This window comes from Typopeltis vanoorti, chromosome 7 (assembly GCF_054136105.1).
Source record: "Typopeltis vanoorti isolate ZY-2024b chromosome 7, IOZ_Tvanoo_1.0, whole genome shotgun sequence".
Lineage (NCBI taxonomy): Eukaryota > Metazoa > Arthropoda > Arachnida > Uropygi > Thelyphonidae > Typopeltis > Typopeltis vanoorti.
In genome coordinates, this window is record NC_143555.1 from 24,631,836 (window position 1) to 24,651,529 (window position 19,694).

Consider the following 19,694-nt stretch of genomic DNA (forward strand, 5'->3'; position numbering starts at 1 on the left):
ATAAGTCTAAAATATTTCCTGGGTGGGATACACATAAAGCAGCAAATGCTGGAAATTCATGTCTTTGATGACTGATGGTTGAATTGAGAATAAGTGAAGTGCACTGTCATTGACCAACTTCTGCAAAATATTGTGTTGGCGTCACGACACCCTCTCAGTTATAGTTTATTGCAGCAAAATTTAATCTTTCTTATCCTATTAACTTCTTACTTTGAAGTTGCTATTAACTGAGACGGTAAAAAGCTATTAATTATTAAAACTTAGTTATTATTAATGATTTTGAGGATTTTGAGTTATTAATAAGAACTTTTAAAATTTACAGATTTTTAAAACTTGTCTATATTGTGACGTGTAGTTTTGGTTTAAGATAACGCATGGTTTAAAGAAATTATAACTGCATATTAAAGCGTAGTTTGCTTTACTTTGTATGATTCCGTCAACTTTAAATTCACTACTACCTCGTATTCAGAAATGTGTATATCCTCCACTATCGTAAGAGACAGTAGGTTTTCATCTCTTACTATTGTATATTACAGCAACGAACTGGGATTTTACTGATGTGTTTTGCGTGTCCCGAAGAGAAATCAATGGTAAAAGCATCGAAGACGATCTGGAAAAAACGTTCCAGTTAAAGTCATTAATTAAAGTTGCGGGTATTTTCGTCGTTGGCGCAATTTTAAAATGCTGGCTAGCTTAAAAGGATTTTAAAGTGATACGAAGACGCCTTGGTTCTGAAGTTAATAATTAAATGGCAGAATGCTAAATTGGTGCAATATTCAAATATATTTCCTGGAGCAGTCTCTGAAGAATTGATTTCTGTACTAATCATCTTTAAATACCCGACGAATCCTCACTTCGCCTACAATATCCGGGCTAGGATCTCAAAAGTTGATTAATTTTTGCCTCGAAAATACAAATTGTTTTAACAATAGGGTTAACAAGTGGATCCTACCTTTCATTTTTAAGAAATAAAACTACAACTGAATAACTAAATTCGTAACTTAGATTTAGAAATTCTACTTCAGGCACGAAATTTAAAAATTTTAAGTCCCACTGCGACTTTAATACGCAGTGCAGTGGTCTCCAACACCGAACGATGAAGTTCATCTCCCACTGAAAGGAGTGGAAAGGGTTGGTTGTATGAAAATCGGCATGCATATAACATTACATATTACAGTTTTCATTTTAGGTGCATTTTGCATATCCTGTAACCATCATTTATTTATTTATTCTTTCGTTTACTTTGCTACTAAAAATTAACACTTGTTTCTTCACAGACGATAGTAGGTCATTTGATGTTTCCAATAAAAATATGAATTATTTCTACCGATCTAGTTGTCCGAATACCTCTGCTTTACAATTCAACTAACATACCGGTTCCAATCAGCTGCAAGCTTGGCTCTTTGTCAGTCATAAGATGATCGGCAAATTTCACTGCTAGCTAGTCGGATGCGCTGGTCCACCATTCTTATTATTAGATACCTGAAATGACGTGAAAAAAATATGCAATGTTCGGTAGTTTTCGGATGATTCTTTTAGCCCACCCACTGAAATCAATGGACTATTATATTAAGTGTAATGACAGTTTTTGCTCAAATCAATGGTGTAATAGTTCGCTGTTATTAGTTGAATTTCAAGAAAAGATATTTAAATTTCAGTAATGTGAGACTGGCGTTAACTGAAAACTGATTCTATTTTTAAACAATTACTTCGTGTTTTTTTTTCCCAAGTTATCTTCGATTTCATAGTTGAGCTACTAATTCCACTAAGAAACTAAAAGCTCATACCATGCTGAATATTCTGCACATTTCCGAAGATTTACTGTCCTATTGTACTACTTAAGACATCCTATTATCCCAGATTTCTCCCTTTTTATTCGTGTCTTTTGAGGTTTACAGCCGGCAGCAGTGTTGTGTACTCCTCCGCTCCTCTCACAGCTACTTCGAAACACAAATTACCCCACAAAAGGAATTCTGATTGAAAGTTTGCTCTCATCTTTAAATCGAAATCATTATTTTTAAAAAGGAGTCTTAAAAGGTACACTTTACAGGATTTTCTTCTAAGCAGTGCAACATTGCTCCAACTCCCAGGAAAGATGTAACGAGTGTAAGAGCACACGTTGCCTTTGTTTGGATAAAACAGAACATCTTTAAACCCCGTTTTTCACAAAATACATTCTCTAGTGGAAGCATTTTTAGGATTTCTTAAAGATGATTGACGTTCAACTGAATAAATCACAATAAACCAAAATGTAACATTGTAAGAGTTGAAAGTGTTTTGTGTTTCTTTGCTGATACACAAAATTATCTGGTTTGTTGACCCAAACCAGATAATTTACATAACGGATGTCATAGCATGAGGGTATTACCTTCCATCATTTCCCATTAAATGCAGTATAAATCTTTAAAGATATGTGTATTATTTTATTTCAGTAACACTTTATTAATGATTGTTGAATAGGTAATTAAATTATTTTGTGACTCATCAGGCGTAAGTTATAAATTTATAACGCATTCCAACTATGTGTGGGCTAAGATACTTTTTTTTATATTTACTTCTTACATAATCCACAAACCCTGCTCTACAAGACAAACAATTTCAACGCTCACTGTTTCACACCGGATGTTGACAATCATCGCCCATCTAAAGACATTCTCTAATAACCCGCACTCTGTCATATATATATATACATACATATATATATATATGTAGAAAGTTTTTACTTTGGGTATATATTATGTTAAAGATACCAAGCAATTTTATAAATAAGTTTTTAATCCTTTTTTCACAAGTAAGCAAACAGACAAGTAAGTCAAGTTTGCGGCTGCACGTATTTTGTAGGTCTGGCTCCCACTGACGAGACATCAATAAAGGTCGAAACCGATATAGGTAGTGACCATTACCTTAATGCATAGAATCATACATCTCCACAAGGAAATGTGCTTTGCATAAGGGGAAAATTCTAAGGAAAGTGATCAAAAAACTTACGCCACCTTTACAACGAGTTGCCTAGTGTTGCACTACGTGCAGCCGCAAACTTGCTTACTTGTCTGATTGCTTATTGGGAAAAAGGATTAAAAACCTAGCTTATAAAATTGCTTGGTATCTTTAACACACACACACACACACACACACACACACATATATATATATATACCGTTTCCCCCCCTTTATCCATGTTCAACCCAATTCCGAAAATATTAAATGGAAAATTCCAGAAATAAACAATTTATAATTACATCTGCGAAGTGGATATTAGATTCAACATTATTTCAAAGCTGAATATTTGTAGAAACTATGAAAGTTTGGTAAGTTGACCTGAGGGCTTACGAGAATACAATCCTCGGCATCCCCGTGTTGTCTTAGATAATAAGTCGAGCAGTGCAAGCTAAGGCAACTTGGATATGCCGAGGATTGTATTCTCGTAAGTTCTCAGGTCATCTTACGAAACCATCATAGCTCTACAAACACTAGGCTTTGAAATGATGTTGGATCTAATAACCACTTTGCTGATGTAATTTTACATCGCCGAAATGAAGGAGTATGGCTCTTTCTTTTAGTAATAGACAATTCATAAGTTTTAAATTGCGCGCTGTTCAGAGTAGTTTTCGTTTATCAGATAGACTGCCATGGTATCGCAGTGCTTGTGTTCGAGTAACCCTTATTTTACTTAATAATGGCCCAAAAGAGAGAGAGTAGTGATGCTGTCAAATCGGATATACCAAAGAGAAGCCGTAAAGTGCTTCCTTTTAAGTGAAAAAGGTAAAAGTTCTTGACATCATAAAATAATAAATAAATAAATAAATAATAACGTATGTTGAGGTCGCTGAGATTCCATTCACATTCAGATAACTTTTATAATTGTAGTTATTGTTGATAATCTCTTACTATGCTTAATTTATAAATTAAACTTTATCATAAGCATGCATGTATAGGAAAAAAACATTGTATATATAGGGTTTGGTACTATCCGCGGTTACAGGTATCCGCAGAGGGTCTTGGAACTTATCCTCCCCCCGGATAAGGGGGGGGATATATTCTGCTGTATATATATATATATATATATATATATATATATATATATATATATATATATATATATATATATATATATATATATATATATATATATAAGAAGGGAGAAAAACGAGCAGAGTACATAGGTCGGCTAAGAAAATTCTTTAATGCAATGCTTAATGCCGGAAATTTGATAAAAGCGTTTACCATCTGGAGCCATACCTGTTCTGAGCTATTCAGCAGGTATTGTTGAATGGTCCCAGCTAGAATTGGACAATTTAGACCGAAAAACTCGAAAATTAATGACAATGCACCAAGACCTTAATCCTCGCAGTGACATTGATAGGCTCTACCTATCACGCAAATAAGGAGGCAGAGGATTACTACAAGTAAAGCAAATTATTGAAGAAGAAAACTAAATCTGAATGATTATCTACAGCAAACAACGGAAAAAAATTTCAAATTGTATTGGAATACAAAACCAACCAAGTAAACGTGAGAACTGAAAGATGGAAAAATAAGTCATTGAATGGAAAATACCTTCACAGCATAGAGGACAGCGCTGACAGCAACTTGATCTGGCAATAGTTGAGAAATGGAGCACTAAAGAAAGAAACAGAGTGTAATTTTTGCAGCACAAGAACAGGTCATTAAAACCAATGTTATGAAGGCAAAAATACAAACAATTCAAGAAGACAATAAATGCATATGGTGGAAAGAGAAGGAAGAACTCTTTTACGATACTCACAAACTGAGTATCGTAAAAGTCACGATAATGTGGCTAAGATAATTACTGGCATTTATGTAAAAAGTATGGGTTTAAAGTATCTAAAGACTATTGTAATCATAATGTTGACCAAAAGGTGATTGAGAATGAAAAGCTAAAATACTCTGGGATTTGAAAATCTAGATTGTCAAAAGCTTGGAATGACACCCGATATAACAGTGGTTGAAAGAAGTGAAAACAAGGGTGTTCAGTTTATTGAAATATCAGTACCAGGAGATAGCCGAATTGCCGAAAAAGAAACTGAAAAAATTACAAAGTATCTGGAGTTGCAATTCGAAGTTGAACGAATTTGGCAACAGAAAACGAAAGTTGTTCCCGTAATAATAGGTGCTTTAGCCGCCATCCCCCAAACACTGAAAAAAACATCTAGAAGCACTCGAGTTAGCGACCAAGGCGACCTTATGCAGTTGCAAAAGGTCGCTTTGTTTGGCACAGCTTTCATATTCAGACGGTATTTCCACAATTCATAGGTCCGTGGGTAGAACTAGAATTAGTGAAATATAACCAGCCTTTTACTTAAGGCTGAGGAAGCAAATCAAGCTTGGACGAATATTATATACATTTAATTAAATCTCGATTATACTCAATCCTGTTTGTTGTAGGACTGGCGAGAATTTAAATTCAATTATTAATTGAGCATAACGAAATTTCTCGTAGGCGCGAGATACACATAAAATACGAAACAACTGGTATTATTCAAATACAATTACCTTGATTTATGCAATACCTAGAGAATGGAGGCTACAAAATTTAAACCGCATCATTTTAATAATACACAGTGTTATTTCTATTCACAGTTTCTGCAAAAATATTCATAAATATAGATGGATGTATTGCTGAATTAGCCCACATTAAGGCTCTTATTGTGATTAGCCTCATCTGATAGAAGTTTGATATTGGCAAAGAACGTTTATGAAGCAGTACAAGCGAGACCCTCTTGAGAGACAAAATTTTAAGCCGAACTGTTATGCAGGCACTATTGCTTTTATTTAACTATTTTTATCTGATATATATACAGTGCACACTGAAATGTAAAAAGTAGTGTGATATGTAAGGATACGAAAAGAAGTTAAGGGTATAATATAAAAATCTACATTATACGATAATGCCGTCTCCATTTACTTAATAGCGTATTTCTTTCTTCACTGAAATATTTAGCATGTGAAAATATTAAATATTTTAGTGAAGAAAGGAAAAATGCACTATTCAGTAAATAAAGACAGCATTGTCATATAATGTAGATTTCTATACTTTAGTTAAGGATGTATCATATCCTTAACTTCTTTCCGTATTCTCACATATCCCTCTACTTTTTTTAAATTTCAGTATACATATATATAAGATAAAAAAAGTAATTAATTGAAAACAACACTGCATGCTAAGTGTTCTGCTAAAAACTTCGTTTATCGCATGCATTTTGTATTGGAGGGAGGAAGTAGAGTTTCTCTTCAGCTTGCTCATCATCCTTGGTTATTAATTTTTTTTTTTTAATTTTTACTTACTGGATATTTATCTCCTTGTCATTACTTACCTGAAGATTTACATATTGGCATTCATTTAATAAAAATATAAGGTAGAAAAATATATTTCGTTGTTTGTGTCTTGTACAAGACTCTAGATCTCTTTCTTATATTTTACATAGAAAAACTAATGAAAGAATTTGCTACAGTTTGATTTAACTCTAGTCGATTAATAATACGTTAAATCGCTGCAGTATGAAGGGTAATATTTCAGAGAAAAAGTTATGTTTCAAAATTTTTTTCAGTTTGTGTAAATGAGAAATTCATTGGCAATGATGTACAGTTAACCGCATGTCGGCATCACTTGATGTATAACATATTCAAATATATTGTTTGGTCTTCTCATTTCCATTAGTAATAACCTTTCATCTGATAAGCAGGGAATTAAAGATTCTTTCACAGGATGCATTATTCATTCTGTTTGTGACATGTTATTTGAACAACTTACGCTAAACAGTATTTAATGAGATGATACTGGGATGTAAGATTTGTTTCTTGGCTTATCTACCATAGCGATCCCATGTCTAGTAGCACTTAGGTTCCTCAGATAATGAGCTTTAGCCTCAAGGGTGGCTCTTTCTAGTCTTCTGGAACGTGTACTCACTGTCACGCATCGTGGTTGTCCTTTCCATTTATCTTAAGGGCAGTACAAGGTATGCTGAAGGAACGTTTCCAGTGAGTGGAAACTAATACATCGCACAAAAGTTTGTATTTCAATTGTTTCTTGCTTGTCAGAAGTACAAGTCAAGATTAAAAGAGTAATTTGCAACACAAGGACCTACTTTGCTATATTACACAAATCATCATTCAATACTGAACATAATAACATGGAGTATAATATCCTTATCGATTTGAAAATGTATAAAATAAATTACATGCAAATAATAGTTTCCATTAAAAAAATTAAACCGTTCATACTCGTCTGACAGTATACGCATGCGTAGAAAACTGAATTTTGTATGCATGCGTACTCATTTTTTAATCAGTATGTATCGAGATAGTAATACGAAGACAAATACTCGTGTTTAATTGTATGCAAAATTTGAGACAGTAAAAGTATATGGTTTTATTAGTTATTATAAAGTAAAACAATTTTTAATATAATGCATTTTAGTTTATTAAAACATTTCAGTATGGCAACTACCCCTATCGGCCTATGCAGACTCTCGAACTTATTTAAGCTCTCATCGTTTATTATATTTCACAACGATATGTTTGCGACTGCTTAAATTTGCAAACAATGGAATACAAACGACATAATAATTGTCTCATGTTAAGTAGATAATGTCAAGTTGAAATTCTGTTCAATCCCTTGAGATATCGATGAAAAACACATACGCAACCCACAAAGAAATAATCGAACATTGTACAATTTAGCCATCATTGGTAAATAACAAAGATGTGAAAAGACGACAGTACATATGCGTACCTTCGCACACAAAAACACGGGAAATGTGACGCTACAGATAGGTACGAAATAATTTCTCGTCATCTGGATGGAGCGTATATTTTCTGCCGTAGCTGGAAAGCAGGCGAGCCAAACAGTCGATTTGTTTACAACAGAGGAAAAACACGATCGGCGATATATTATGTTGCGCATGCGTGCAGTTTATAAGTGGCAGAAATGAAGGACGTTTTCGATTGGTTTTTTTACTAGTGATAGTTATGTTTAATCCTTACGCGTAGACCTTTAGAAACCAGATTCGACGGAATATGGCGCCTAATTCTTATTTCGTAGTTTTAATATCTGTATTTTGCGTATGTTCTTCTGGCGGGTTTGCCTGTTTCGCCGGAAAAAAGAAAATCACCAGAAATTAAAATTGCAAAACAGGATCCCAACGTTATGGGTTGCTGAAATGGCAGCAGCGCGCGCACAGTGAGCATATTGAAGACAGTGTCTGACATTGCAGCCCTCAAATTAGTCAACGTGTATCATGGCAAGTAGCAGAGGATGTGGGAAAGTTCTTAGCTGATGGAATATTTTTTAATTCCTTGTTAATCCTACCCCCCCCCCTTCTTGCTTACTGGAGTCCTAAAATTGCAGAAATTTGATTTCTATTTGAGAATAATTCCCGCTTTCCACGAATAATTCTTAAATGCAGTTAGGGTTTTTTTTAGGGGGGGGAGGCTGAAAAACGCGTTGTTTTGTAACATGACTGATTTATATGAAAAACCAGGAATATTACAAATTTGTGAAATAATTTTATAAAAAAAAATAATAAATTACTCAAATGGGAAGCGTCGCAACTGTAACAAAAAAGTGAATCTGTAAAATAATTCTCCACGTGTTTGAGTTGATTTGCTTTCAAAAGTTAGTGTTATCACCATTAGTATATTTATCTGGTCATGAGAAAGGTAAATCCCCTTCCCCCCCGATTAATTTTCACATGCATTTTATTTACAATTGCTAATCTTATCGGTGGGAAATAAGCAGATTTCAACGTTTTGTCAAATGTCTTTTCCATTGTATTGTTAAACAAACAAACAGCATCAGTTGCACATTTTCTGCTTATTAGCTATTTAACATTAAATACAAAAATAAAAGTAAAAGCATTGTTTGCATATTTCTAAAATCCTTGAAGGAAATTCAGAAGGTAAATTGATTTGCAAGCGAATTCGTCTTCCTGTTCCGGTGGGAAATGACATGTGGGGTCTCTTAATGATGAATTTAATGTAAAAGAGATGCGTTTCCATATTTCCTTGCTAGTTATCAAGTATGTGTTATCCTTAAAAATTAAAGTGATATAAGCGAATAAAAATGAAATAATAAAAAAAAGAAATCGTTCTACGGGAAACATTATACATAAAGTTGCAAATGATTATCTGCTACCTTTTCTGCACCTTCTTAAAAAAGGCTTCAAGAAAGCACAAAAAATACATCCGAATAAGGATGTCTCCGAAAAATTGAGACTATTTTTAAAACTGTTTTAAGACGCTAAGGCAACTTTCCAAAAATAGCCTTAAGCATTCTCCAGTTCGCAGAAAGCAGTTTTAAAACCCACATTTTTAAGTTTGTTATTCATATGTACGAATTTAGGGACACAAATTTCTTGATAAATAGAACGATTAGGATTAACAGATGGATAAGGGAATTTCTCGAGGCTTTCTTGAAGCCTCATGATAACTTAATTTAAAGAAAATATTTTATAGATATTTTGAATTTGCTGAAACAGAAATACAATAAATCATTTGATAACTAAACATATAGGTTTACTTTCTTTATGCGGAAAAAAAAATACAAAACTTGCACTGAAAATGATAATGTAACAAATAAAACACTCAGTCCTACGCAAAGGCTTCCCCCATTTCCTTGTCAGTCTGTATTACGTTTCCTTTTAAATTTTGATACTGCCGGTTTTAGTGATCATTTCTATTAATGATGATCAACACATATTGAAATTACGTGAATGAATTGAATATAAAACGTACAACATGAATTTTATATTATTTTAAACAACCATTTTTCAAGGCATTGTTTCACTGTCCTTTATTTAATTACCTTCATTTCTGGGAAGTATTTCCACTCTGATAATAACCTGATCTGTCGATAATATTTCAACACTTGCATTATCTTCAGTCAGCCTCAACAGGTAACAAGCATTCTTTTCGTTCACGTGCGAAATATTTTATCTCCGTTATTAATCAAAAGTGATGTGACAAATTTGTTGTCAGCAATCGTATTTTCAAACACCATTAGTAATTCAGAAGTATCAGTTTTATTCTCAATATTTTACATAATTTCTTCTAAGGTGTGTTCGCTATGCCTATTCTGACTGCCCTCGTGAAACAAATCGAGAGTGGATAAATCAGGTTTGGTGAAGCTTAGTTAAGAGTTAGAAGATTTAAACTACAATTCATTTTAATTTCTCCAATGGCGCGAGTAAATTCAGTACATGTGAATCGCATTCAGTCTAATTAAATTTAATCGCAGATTTTTAATCTCCCTCTTTGGATGTAATCTCTCCCAGTATATTCTCTTCTTGCCTTTTGTTTATATAACAATCATTAAGTCGCCTTCTGGTTGGTCGAGTGGATTGCAAGCTCAACTAGAGGTCGTGGTTTCGAATCCTACTTCCACAACGTTGCTTGCGTATGGCTTTGACTACTCAATTTTCATTTCCTGCTCAGAAACCATAACGTTGTTTATTTGGTGCCTGAAATATCAGATTTGCTCTTAGGATTATAGGTGTCATGATTATCCAACAATGATCCTAATGTGCAGTAGGTTTACGAAGTTTAATGGGTGGTTTATGAGCATAAAAGATTATTCATTTTGCACAAAAAATTTACTTTTTCTTTGTTTGAACCCGTGTCAATTTTTATTCCTGTTTTTCCTATATTCTGTTTTATATATGATGATATATACTGCTCTTCATCGCTATACCGAGTGTATATAATTAATCAATGTATATAATCAATATATGATTAAAGTAGATTCATTAATATATAAATCATACTAGCGAATGTAGCAAAGTGTTGCAGGGATGCGAATGATAGGACTAGTTCAATTTTAACCCGAACAAAGTTATTCTTTACGTCAGCATAATTTAATAATCTGACGTTGCGCCTACTAAATTTCTTTCTTCACAATTTTGTAAGCACTCCGGTGCTATAACAGTAATACAGCTGTTTTAATTAGAACCAAAAGTTTTGGAATTAACCAAATAAACAAATTTAGAATTTGTTTGGAATTAACGGCCGAAGCGGCTAAGACTATGTTGTCAGTGTATTATATTCATAAGATTGTAATAAATTAGTTTATTGTCTTGATTATAGAAAATTGTTCACCAAATTTTGTTGACACCAAATAGGAACCTACCAAACTATGCTTATAATTGAAATTACTCGTAAGTTTGATTGTTTTCGTTAGGAAATCTTTTCGAGCAACCATTATACCATATTTCAAACGACTCATTCAAAACATTATTAAGTCAAACACCCAAATCGCAGCTTGGTTACTTGTCAACAAACAATGAAAGTGCTGTGAAAATCGGAAAATTGTTCTTTTGGTTGTCAAAATGTGTAGTATCTAAGAATGCAATGTCATTTATTTAAGTAGCTATCTGTATCTAATATTTATATCATCAGCACCTTTCTGTTTACACAGGTATTTCTCTCTTTCACGCGCGTCTCAATCTAGAATTGTTGATATATTTCCTGTAGAAATTCGTATTTTTGTATTTTTAACTCAAAAAGTATTATAATAAACTTTCTTTGTATTTGATATTCTATAATCCCCGTGCACAGGATATTTTTCTTTTTAAATTTGGGATAATTCCTAATCACAGATTACATGTAACTGCTAATCATCGCTAATCATCTGCTTTAATTGCTAGCCGTACGTTGTTGTAGTTAAATCAGAGATCATTTCCTTAATCTTTTGTGCGATGCAATTAGCTGCGGAAAACGTTAAAGTATTTGACTGTTTTTAATATAGCTTACATTAGCATCCAGTGTGAGGAATTTAATATTTCATGTTTTTATGAGCTTAGAGAAACAGGGTGTTTTTTTTTTTGAAGTATGAAGACAAGAATAATGTTAAAAAATGTTAATTTTCTTGACCATAACAGTTATAAAAAGACTTCTAATGGGACTATATTGATCAAGTACATATAATAAACAACTATGCTTTACCAACTAGTTTCACCAACTAAGGCTGTTGGCATCTTCAGAGTACATAACTGATGTAAGGCACTAAAAAGTAAAAAAACTGTTACAAGCTATACACAACCGATTCAAATTATATTAGACAAAAGAACATAGCGCGTACAACATGCAATGAGCGTGCATGATCTCACTTGTTATTTAGGAACGTTCTCTGGTTGTAATTCAGTTCTGGTAAATTAAGAGATCTAATAAGGGTCTTCCAGATCAAGGGCAAGATTAGTCCTTGGTTCCTGTTAAGGTTTTGTGTACAGCGGGCAATTGCTGTGGCTTCTTTAATAAATCGGGAGCGGACGTCCTTCTCTATATAAGGAATTGTGCTTCTATCCCACTCTATGACATAATCGTTCTTGAGAAGTGAAAAGCTAACCTAAAACTGAATTACAGTGCCAACCATAGAGCGTTTCTAAATAACAAGTGAGATCATGCTCGCTCTATGCATGTATTGTACGCGCTCTGTTCTTTGTCTAATATAATTGGAATCGGTTGATTATAGTTTGTAACAGTTTTTTAATTTTTAGTGCCTTACATCAGTTATGTACTCTGAAGATGCCAACAGCCTTAGTTGGTGAAACTAGTTGGTAAAGCATAGTTGTTTATTATATGTACTTGATCAATATAGTCCCATTAGAAGTCTTTTAACAAGAATAATGTACTGAGTTTTAATTGGAGTAAGTCAGGAATGTTTTTGTAAGGAGAAGACTCTTTTAGCCTTCCCTGTTACTTCATGAAATCTCTTATTGAAATAAAAATAGTGGAACTTATATATTAAGGAATGTAAGTCCATTGGTATTTTAAAAATTCAACAGTTGAGTGCATTGGATTACATGGTACTGAACAGCGATAAAATAAGTCCGAAATTGAAGGATCTGTCCAGAAATCTTCTTGATGGCAAACGAATTTAATTTTCTTTCTGTTCATTCATCATCACAGGATATTACATTTTTGGACGAGACGCAAACCACCCAGGATGAGAAAATGGCATTATAATGATTATTTCCCGTTTGTCATACTTTTTGTTTGTTCAGTTTCTTATTTATTCAAATTCATGTTTTAAACATGAAGATAAACGAGGATCGTTTGCTATTTCTAAATATGATAGTGTGTAGGTCCGCATACACTATTCTTATTAATAAAGATTATACAACTAATTTGGATATTTTTGCAAATTTATGCATTCGTATATTCGGTAACATGAGGAGTCTGTCAGACAGGATTAATATTACTGTTAATCAACGGAAATTAAAAAATAAACTAATCTCACAAAATAAACTATTTAAACTGACTACCGAAGCTACTATAACAAAGACAACTGCTACAGTTCGGTGCTTTCCGGTTGTGTTATTACAGTCAATGGGTTATGTCCTGCGATATTTTTGTCCTAGCACTATTGCCTAGCATAATTATTTTGAACAAATAATTAACAAAATGGTATTCAATGTTGTTAACATTTTAAAACTGGATTTTTTTACTGAAAAACGTGAAATTTAATTGGAAATACCTAGGTTTAAATCAGACATTAGCAATCACTTTCATATTCTCGAATGAGGAAGAAGCACTGCCCTTTACTAAAAATCCAGGTATCCCTCCCAACAACCTCTCTACACTGATTGCATCCTAAATTAAAATGAGGAGAATACTAATGAATATAAGGAATAATTCATGGAATGCAATTAACTTATACGGCAGAGATAGTATTCATTTTTTCAGGAATGCATCCCAAAAAAGTATTATTTGATGTTAGTATTCAAGATTAATTATTTGCTATAACTATGTTTCATGGAAATTCTTTTTCACAGAAGAGTCGACAGCGATTAATATTGTATGTATAATTCCTTAATTGCTTGCGCTTTCGTTTAGCATTTAGAAATGTATTACACTCTTTTGTTTACATAAATTTTCTTCAAAATAATTCAGCTAAGAAGATATTCAAATATTTGATTACGTAAAGATGCCCTGCATACAATAAGACTAACATAAAAACTTTATTTTAGTAGGGAGAAGTTGTTTGATAGCTTTTGTGAATTTTACACTTGTAATTCTAGAATGTTTTAAGTTTTCGTTTCACTTACATTACAAAATATTAATTGTTGGATGACAGGCAATTGAGTGAACAACATGCCTAATAATCGAACTATTTCATCATTACCTAAATGATTGCATAGCCATCATTTTTAAGCTCTTTATTCTACCAGTTCTCTTTATGGCGCTTTAAATCTACGACCTATCAAATTAAAGTAAAAAATAAAAATAAACAATTGCTGTCCGTAACACTCAGAATTCTCAAATCTACAACGGTAGCTCAGAATGGAGTTCGAATCCTGTTCTACTACGAGAGGAACCTTTATAAAAGCTTCTCAGTTGATTTGCCTAGTTTCATAAGGTGGAAGCAAAATTTCCTCTTCGTCCAAATAAACACCCGTCGAGAGAATACAAGCAACTAAGAGACATAATATGCTACCCTCATTTGCTTAGTTACTTTGCCAGTAATTCCAGCTAGCATTGATTTCGACTGTCTCAATATCAGACTGTGAATTTATCAGTGGTGACTGATGCCTTCTAGACGCTTCGCCATTGCTTTCAACCACGTCTGCTAGTAGAATGATTGATTTATCTGCATTCCAATATTTCAACCGTGGCTTTGATAATGATAATAATAATAATAAATAAACCTAGCTGTTCATTAGCCTACTGACTGATTATATGGAGAACGTATTTTAGAGGATCATATGTTTCTATCTATCAGCAGACTGATCCAGCTGTTTTGTGTTTTAGTGTATATAGAAGCTAGAAATCTGCTTCTTATTGTATATCTATCTAAAGAAACTTAATGGTATAGGCTACAGACTTATACCTTATCCATATGGAAATGGAAAAAAATAAACTAATCTCACATTATTTGAAAGGACTGTCCATGCTACCATAGCAAAGACAATTTCTACACTCCGATGCTTCCTGGCAGTGCTACGGGCAGTGCTGGAGAAAAAACATCTTATTTCTCGGTGTCTTAAAAATACGCATATAACATTTTTGCCTTAGTGCAGTCTGTAATAACTCGGCCATTGTGCCATACATTATTTTATTTTATTTTTTGAAAAAGCTGTCTTTCTCTACCATATGACTGTTTTGGAATGAATCGCGATTGGATGTTGTTTACGTTTAAATTTTTATTTAAATAAAAAGTATTAAATATGGTTCTAGATTTAAAAAATTTTTTTTTTTAATTTTTAAATTTGTTCATATGTTCATATTCCTTAAACTTTTACGATGAAGTGTGAGTGTATTAAAATCACATTATAAATTGAGACTTTGTTCTCGTTAATATCATCATCATCATCAAATTCCTGCCATATACTCTCAAGGGGTGTACAGGATATGATAGTACTTCATGAAAAATTTACATCATTACTAACTTCCTATCTACAATTTGCTTCCAAATCAGTCTGTTATTTGTCAAGACTCTAAATTATCAGATCTTATATTTCTATCGTCTAAGGAACTTTGTACGGTATCAATCCATCTATATCTTGGTCTTCCTCTGGGTCGTTTTCCTGCCAACCTGGCGGAGAACATTTGTTTTGCTGATCTTTCCTCGCCCATTCTCGTTAATATCATGAATGAATAATTGATTGGAATATTAAACTTTTATAGAAAGATATCATGTTCTTTATATCAAACGTTGATCCCAGAAGTATTGTTTATTCTTTTTTAGATTAATTAGCTTGCTGTGACTGTGTTTTATGGAAATACTTTTCCACAGAACAATCCACAAAGTTTGTTAGTGAATAGGGTGTTTCAAATTAAAGTGCTCCTATTCCGACATAGTGGATAGCTTAATCAGATTGTGGGGAAGAGAATTTGTAAATTAAAATCAAATTAGTTCAAATATGATCCATGTAGAAATATGGTACTATGCCCAATAAAATATAGTGAATTTTGATTCCAGGTCAGTCGTAAGACGACATAACCAACGGAACGAGACTGACTCCACTCCGTTGTGTTCTGGCACAACCTTTGCTGAAGTTGCTGGATGACGAAACTGTTCAACATATCTCGATAAAGCGCAACTGTTACCGTTCGGATCGCAGTCGCTTTAGATGGATTTCTTAGAAGAGAAACTGCTCGATAACGAAATTGTCCATAAACCTTATCCATACTGACCTTCACCGAATGTAAGGGAACTTTCCGAAACAAGGGGCGAATCCTCTGTAGCGCAGGTGGCAGTTTTGAGTGTGTACTGTTCCGACATGAAAATGCGCTTCATCACATCTATCGGATGTTCCAAGGCCGGTTCTCGTCCATCTCTATGTGTGCCAGAAATAGTAATACAAACGTTGCTCGGACGCTGGCATCTTCTGTTTGCAGCGTTTGGAAGTAGCGGAGTTTATACGGGTAGTATTGCACCTCTTTATGCAAAATTCTCCATACCGTTTTGTATGGCAAATCTAATTGACTTGCTATGGCACGTGCACTGCATGTACCTGCAGCATTCTCATATGACTGTTCAACAACAGTCAGTTAGGACATCTTCAGTCATTTGCGGAATTTCAGATTTGTGTCCTCTTCATGTTGGCATGTCAAGCTGCCTGTCTCTTCAAATCGACAAATCATGCATCGCCTACATTTGGTGTCATTGGGCCTTACTCAAAGTCTTTAGGCGCCTGTACTCGCGAAGTGCTGCTAGATTTTTTCCGCATTTCTATAGAAACACCTGACAAGGAAGTAGAGTAGAGGCTTGACTTGACAAGCAAGGCGCATTCAGGCAAAGTTAACCCCATCGCACAAGTTGAATAACTATAGAGTCAGTCTCGCTTCTTGTTTGATTACACTGCCTTATTGTTCACGTGGTATGAACAATTTGCCATCTTTTCTCGCTCACAGCGCCCTATCGGTCATTTTTGAAATACTTATTTTTTACTGTCAAAATGTCTTCTGTGTGATCGGGTTAGGGTACTCACTAATTGTGAGGGTATTTCGTCTACTGGTTCTCTTCACAAAATTGCTCTGAATAGCGGTATTACTTTGAAACACCTTATGTATACGAGCTTATTAACTGTTGATTCTTATAGTTTCGGTTAGTCCTTTACAATGCACTGGACTTTTCCGTTTACATCAGTTTTCTTCGAAATAATTAAACTAGTTGCATATTCAAATATTAAATGACGCAAAGATACGTTGCAGATAATTAGACTCCATAAAAGTGTTAATTCAGCCAGGAGAAAGTACTTAATGCATTTTACACTTATAATTCTAGAAAGTATGAGGGCTTCCTTTCAATTAGATTATAAATGTCCTTCTGTTTTGCTAAATAACTTAATACGGCCAAATATCCAGGCTTCTTAAGATATTGATCTAAGTTTGTAATTAAAGAGTCGTGTATCTTTTGTTGCTTATGTTCAGGATAATTGGTATTGTGAAGCAACAGCCTATTATTTTTGTGATGGCTTGTCACAGTGAATGATCCCCACTTGTTATTCAGACCCAATGAGGCAACTTTAGTTCATTAATTATTTTATTTCTAAAGGAAAAAAACAACGAAATCTGCTTCATTATGGTTTGTAAGTTATTTAAATCCACTCGAAGAGTTCTCTACTCTACTCGGCAAAGAAAAATCGCTTGCACAGAGTTTGTGACACTACATCGAGCTGCTTTTAGCTGGAATTAGCTCGTTAAATCATTGTCCTCTAAGAGCCTCTCGCTGTTATTAAACACATAAAGGACGAACGGAGAAAGCTACATCTCCAAGCCAGGTGATAAAAGAAGCAAGAGTGCGTATTCATTGTACTTTATGTTGACTTATTTTCTTATTTTATAAAAGTATCTCATCTTCCTTTGCTTTACGATTGCCACTCTTTTGAAATGAATACTTAACAAAATCCTGACTGGATGTTGTGGGGAAAAGATTAGACTTCCAATTAGTCACATAATGCACTTAATTATATATTTTTGTTGTTTATCATATTTTACAAATTACTCCAGGGTCAGTACGGTTTTATTTTATAAGGAAAATACATTGAACAAGCTTGTAATATAAATAGTACTGTCAAAATATTTTATATAAAAAGTTTCCACCTCTAAGAAAATGAAAAAATTTACATTGAAATTACAAATGACATAAATACTAATATTGATTTTATAAGAATATTAGCTTTATCAGAAATCTACAAATTTTCAGTTTGATTCAGATTTAAAATTTTTAAAACAATGCATTCATATTAAAACCGTTCCATATCAGACAATAGGGAAATATGAAATCCCAGTCACAAGATACCACAGGAGAATAGAACGCTACTCTAAAACTCCAATGAAAGCGGTAAGGTCACAAATTGAATTTCATGTTTTCTTAGAAAATTATTATGCAAAGGAGGAAAGTATGCTGCACTCTATACATTTTGTATTAGTTTTGTTTAGTTGGAGGACATTTTAAGGAGGTATCCACGGATTTCTCCCTTCCTGCTGTGTTCGTAGGAATGTTTCATTTGCTCAATAAATATTCAGCAGAACATTTCTTTGAAGTGCTGCTGTGAGAGTTGTGAGTCTTGAAACAGATCTCTTTTATGAGCTGATATCCAAGAATTCTAGTGTTTACAACTTTCTTTAAAGAAATGTGATTTTAATGCTAAAAGATGTTTCTATAATTAGAAGGAAAAAGAACTAATTATGCTATTTATTATTGATTATGCTAGTTAGAAGCTCTCCCTCCCTCCCCTCTGAAAATAACGTGTTAGATTCCCAACGACCGTTTCTATGAAAAAAAGTATTTTATTTTCGTAGTGATACGATCCGAAACACTGCATTGAATGAGCATGAGCATGGCTGGGGAGAAAATAAAATAAAACTGCATTATCATAAAGACTCAACAAGCATCAGTCTTTCGCTTCACTCATTAAAACTGAAATGAGGTGTTTAGTTCTCTTGCTTTGTGTGAATTTTAATATTCCGTTACTTTTCTAAATGAACATTACCTCTAATTTACGAAATTGTGCCGTAAAGTTTTAAATATACGATGTGCTTCTTGACTACACGGCAGTGCTTAGCTTCAGGTTTATAGTTTGATAACACATAAACTGGGATCTCAAAAATTAAAAGCATGACTGTCTGTATCTCGATTCTAGAAAGTTATGCTTTTATGTCTGAAACTGAATGGCGCTCTCTATCGGTGACCGATCTTTGTTTCAGGTTATTGCTCTGAAGCGAAATGAAATACATGTCTAATTACTGGGGCAAGTGCACACATCATATGCTGGTAAAACCCTATTCTATTAAGCGATCCTCTGTTTCTCTCTCTGTCAATCCCAAGAAGTGGATCAGGGAAATACATGTTCAGATTCCCGAGCTGCTCATTTAACACCTTGTTCATCTAAAATACTAAAAGAGCGTTCTCCAAAATTTAGCCATCATACACTCCTTAAAGGAAAATGCAAGATTCACGGTAATCGTTTGTAATAGTTATATGGTATACTCGGGGATGCTTTCTCCACCTCCCAGAAAGATATATAATATAGATAATTAGTAAAAAATAATTTTTATACCAGCCAGTTTATACTTTAAGTGATTCCACGTCCGAAGTTGCAAACCTATAGCATATTAACGTCGTGAAAAATTGGTATTAATTTTACGTAATCCGGAAATCCTACTCTAGAGGCCAAACATACACGTTTCATTAAGGCCTCCAAACAATGGTGCGGTATCAAATTCTTTTCTCA

The 19,694-nt window shown here is 33.7% G+C and overlaps 1 protein-coding gene across 8 annotated transcripts in view; it reads left to right on the top strand.

Moving 5' to 3' along the window:
• The window catches only part of LOC150104529 (lachesin-like), a 1,086,504-nt gene that overhangs the window by 225,815 nt on the left and 840,995 nt on the right, over nt 1–19,694 (top strand). The gene's annotated exons all lie outside the window — the stretch shown is intronic.